This window comes from Ursus maritimus, unplaced genomic scaffold, assembly GCF_017311325.1.
Source record: "Ursus maritimus isolate PB19 unplaced genomic scaffold, ASM1731132v1 scaffold_4, whole genome shotgun sequence".
In the NCBI taxonomy this organism is placed as follows: domain Eukaryota; kingdom Metazoa; phylum Chordata; class Mammalia; order Carnivora; family Ursidae; genus Ursus; species Ursus maritimus.
Genome location: NW_024426552.1, coordinates 64,748,954 through 64,754,036, shown reverse-complemented (window position 1 = coordinate 64,754,036; position 5,083 = coordinate 64,748,954). Strand labels below are relative to the sequence as shown.

General features: G+C 42.8%; 1 pseudogene; it reads right to left on the bottom strand.

Moving 5' to 3' along the window:
• Nucleotides 1-1,459: 1,459 nt before the first annotated feature.
• Nucleotides 1,460-2,863, bottom strand: LOC103678832 (annotated as a pseudogene).
• Nucleotides 2,864-5,083: the final 2,220 nt, after the last annotated feature.

Genomic DNA, 5,083 nt, shown 5'->3' with positions numbered 1-5,083 from the left:
AACAGAGATCTCTGGGGGCTTAGAACGAAGGAGGATGGTAGCAAAACCTTAAAAAGGAAATAGTTTCAAGGTGCATTTAGGCATATGGATCCCAGGTAGACTTGCAAAAAGATTCCTGTGCCTGGGTGTGAGGCAGGAGCAGAGGGGTACTCTGACTGGAATGGTAGCCATCTTTACTGTAAACTGGATACACCGGAGAGCTGGAACCAGATTGTGACTCCTGTTCCCCATCTTTGGCACCATATAAGGCCCTCAAACAATGGCGTAACCCAAAGTGAGTGTGGGAAAAGAATTAGGGCAAAGAATTAAGGCTGTTTCCCTGCGAGATGAGGGCTCAAAACAGAAGCAGAAATTTAGAAAATCAAGTTCTATTTCTTTAATATTTGGGCTTATAGTTTGAGATTTATACCCACTATAATTTCTCTATTTTCTGTAGAAATTGATAAAATTTTAAAAAATCCTAACAAGAGTACTAATGGGATACAGTGTAGTTCTCAGTTACATTGCTGTAAATTCAGGTATATATTTTTATGAGGTGTACAACTTTATGGGGCAGAGTTGTAGGATATAATTCATGCAAATTCTGATAGTATCATGGAGTTATTTAGAAATAACTGAAATTCCTTCATACTGTTTCAAATGAATGAAGTAGTGCTTTGAGCATTTTAGGAATTGATTTATAGTATTTAGAAACTTTAGATTTTGCTTGAGAACTTTTAAAGTAGACTTTAGTTTTTTATATTAACTTTCACCGCAGATTAATGATGTCATATGTTTTATAATTCAGTAAATAGAGGCTTAGAGTCTCTAATGCTCTGGCTAAATCTAAGAGTTAAGGTTATAGTATTTAGAGCATGAGCTCTATTCTCTCTGGTTATCCTTCAAAAATCACATTTCTCATAGCTGGATTTGGGATAAGGATTGGACAGAGAACACTGCAGGTTATGTTATCTGGTAAATTCTCAGTTGGCAACTTCACATTCAAGCCTTTTCACCTAATTTGATTGGCCAACTAACTCTCAGGGGACTTTAATTATTCAAACATAAATGGCCTAATGCTTTATAGGGAGGAGACCTGGAAGTGAGACAGAAATAGAGGTAGATATGAGAGTCAGAGAGACAGACAATCAGAATGAATGGATGAATGGATAACCGCTTTTCTAGGGAGGTCTGAATTAGAGTCCTAGCTCTTCCTTGGTACCTATTCAATCTATGGGACCTGGGGTAAATGGGTTAAACTTTTGGGCCCGGATTCCTCCTGCGCCCCAAGGGTGCTAATAGTGTCTAGTGACTTCAGAAGGGGGACAGGAACTTCTTTTTTTCTTCTGAGGCTCAACAGAGAAATACTTCTATATGGGAGATGGGCCATTTTATAATCCCTGTCTCTTCCCAGAAGAAGTGTGTTGTTTTTGTTGTCATTATTTTTCATTTTTTTAAGTGGCAGATACTTAATTGAGCCTCCACAGTCTTAGTTCTCATTCTCTGGCATAGTCTTGGTTTCTCTGAGATGCCCAGTCCCCCGTGCAGCGATGAGACCTACTTTGCAGCCGGGGAGGGGTGGCATCTTTGAGGATGGTACCAGGTTTGCCGATATGCTGGTAGTTGCCACCTCTGAAGGGATGCTCCACAGGGTTCATGGCCACACCCCACATGCGTGGCCAGCAATTCCTCTTGTCCTTATACTTGTGGTAGGCACAGTGGCCTTCAGCATGGGCTTGTAAGTGCGGCCATCTCCGGCCACGACACCGACCACAGGTTTGTTGGCTGACGACCTGACCTTCTTGGAGTCTGAGGGCAGCTTCACTTGTGGCAAGTGACAATGGTGTCGTTCGTGGAGGCTCAGGCCAGCTTGCCTCTGTCGCAGGCTTCTCCTCCAGGCAACACACGATGGCGCATCGTGCTTTCAGGAATGGTGCCCATTGGGAGCACACGGCCGATGCTGAGCTGGGCCTTCTTGCCACAGTACAGGAACTAGCTGACGTGGATGCCCTCAGCCGTGAAGAACAGCTCTGTTTCTCACAGACTAGGGACCCTGGAGGACCGCCTTAGCACGGAGCGCACCCAGCCTGCCGCGTGGATGACGTCCTTCCTGGCGCCCTTGACGTAACTGCGCGGCTCTACGAAGTAGGTGCGCAGGCGCAGAGCGCCTTTTGGTGCTACAACGCGTGCCACGTGAGCCAGTGCCTTTCTGGTTCCTCTGGGCCACACGCTGCTTGGCGTGGCTTTGGGGGTGTTTCAGGGGTATTCGCGGCCGCCCAGGCACCCCGCTACGGCCCAGGAACCTTTGGTATCCCCTCAGGAGAAGTTTCAAGGCTGCTTCTAGTCACGTAGGGATTTAAAACCAGGTAGCTACTTTCTCTCCTCTATACAATTTGAAGATATATTTTTTTAAAGATTTTATTTATTTGAGCGAGATGGAGAGAGAGCACGGGGTGGGAGCAAGGGGGAGGGGGAAGCGGGGAAAGGTAAAGGAGAGGGGGAGGGAGAAGCAGACTCTTCCTGAACCCAGAGCCCAGGGTGGCTGATCCTAGGACCCTGAGATCATGACCTGATCCCGTCAGACGTAGACGCTTAACGACTGAGTCACCCAGGCGCCCCCAGTTTGAAGCTGTTTTGCACAGACTGACGAGAGGGTGCCCTAAATTTTGTTCTTGGAACTATTGTAACCAGTTATGTGGTTATCGAGTTGATCATATCTGGTCTCGTGGTCTCAGGTGGACAGGGGAGGACAAATACAGGAATTCTTATTCCCTCTCATACTTTGGATTCTGACCAGGTGGAAGAAAGGACCGAGAGGAAGTCAAGTGGAGGTCATACCTGGAACTGGCAGTTCTACGAAGTAAGTGTTAAGTTTAGCCACCATTATTTAGAGTTCGTGGAAAACTGATGTTCTTTACTAGCAGAAAGGAGAAGTGAGGTTTTTGGAGCTTTCCAACTTGGAATTTTCAAGTCTAAGCATCTGTAAGGCAGTGATCTTCAGATGTGTGAAGACAAGTCTGGGAATCTCTTTGTGGTAAGAGGAGGAGAAGGACATGTAAAGTTTGAAAACCCATGTTTGTATATATGTTTGGAACACAGAATATTACTATTTTAAATAATCTGAGCTTAATAAGAGCGGTAATCTTTTTAATTCATATTTAATGGGTATGTGTGTAAATAAAGCTTGAGAAACTGCTTTAGGCTGTAAAAAAAGGTGCCAGAAGATGTAAATGAAGTTTAACCCCAGAGTTAGCTAAATAGGGAATCAGTAGCCGTTTAGTTAACAGAGGCCTAGCCAGACCTGAGAGACAGACCATCCAGCCCAGGGATTGCCAGGCCATAGCTCCAGGAGCCAAGTCCAAGCTGGCAGCTGATTTTTAATGACCTGCTAGCTAATAATGGTTTTTACATTCTTAAATGGTTGAAAACAAAAAATGAATAATATTTCATGACATGTGGAAACTATGTGAAATTACAATTTCAGTGTCCATAAAATTTTATTGGAACAGAGCAATGCTCATTTGTTTATGTATTCTCATTTGCTGCTTTTTGTGCTGCAAGGACAGAGTTGAGTAGTTGGGACAGTGTATAGCCCATGAACCTTAAAGCATTTATTGTCTCACACTTCACAGAAAATATTTGCTGACTCTCTTGATCTTGCTCAGGGTTCAGGGAAAGAAATTAAGGCTCTGTAAAGGTGACTGGCTTGCTCAAACTCAGATGGTTAAGCAGTACTAGGTTCTTAATATTACTCATGATATCTCTTTTCAGCGTGTCTTTTTAGTTATCATTACTATGTCAGCACTTCTTCTCTCAACCTTTTCTACCTCCAAAGATATTTCCTAACCGAATTTTCTAGAGCATATCCAGAATTATATTTTTGACAAAGACAGGATTTTGCTTTGCTTCTAGTGCCCTTTTAAAGGATATTCAGCATTTTGCTGACCTTTCCAACTAAGTCAACTTGTGACCTGCCTGAAATGTCTTTATAAATAAGTTTCTAAATCAGTTAGAAGGCTGTTTATGCCTTTTAAGGACTTTGCAGGCACTTGGGAGTCTGTTGCCACCAAGTGGCCAATGACACGTTGATTATGCTTGCCAAACTGAGTGATCATAGAATTATCATAGTGTTACAGGGTCTCATGGTTGGAGGAGATCTGAAATCCCAACCACTTAACACTAAGTTGTTAAGGAGATCATAATGCTGACTAGCCAACTGTTAGAAATAAAAGTAGTTTTTTTTTTAAGTAAGCTTACATAGTCACTTTTAAAGCCAGATATAAAGACATGCAAAGTTACAAATGCACTTTGGTTCTATCCTCAGTCTTCAGTGGTCATTAATCATAGATAAAACTGGCCCTGCTGCTAGACTAATGACAACTTTCTCTTTCTATTATTTTCAATTAAATGGCCCTCAGAGGTGTTTTAAAACAGCCTGATATTTAAAGCAACCCCTGTGGCTTGCTAGTATTTATCCCTCTTTTATTTATTTTTATTTTTTATTTTTTATTTTTTTAAAGATTTTATTTATTTATTCGACAGAGACAGAGACAGCCAGCGAGAGAGGGAACACAAGCAGGGGGAGTGGGAGAGGAAGAAGCAGGCTCATAGTGGAGGAGCCTGATGTGGGCTCGATCCCAGAATGCCGGGATCACGCCCTGAGCCGAAGGCAGACGCTTAACCGCTGTGCCACCCAGGTGCCCCTATCCCTCTTTTAAAAGAGAAGTTGGTGGCCCCTGTAACTCTGTGCACAGCCTGACAGAACAGGTGCCTGCTCACCTTCACAGCCTTTTCCTCTAGCACATAATGGTGAATTGTGTATTCATATTTTTTGCCCATTTTTATATTGGGTTTTTGGTCTTTGTTTCCTTTGATTTCTAAAAATAATTTACATATAAGGTGTATTGCCCATTATCTGTGATTTTTTTAATAATAATTTTTTATTATATTATGTTAGTTACCATACAGTACATCCCTAGTTTTTGATGTAAAGTTCCATGATTCATTACTTGCGTATAACACCCAGTGCACCATGCAATACGTGCCCTCCTTAGTACCCATCACCAGCCTATCCCTTCCCCCACCCCCCTCCCCTCTGAAGCCC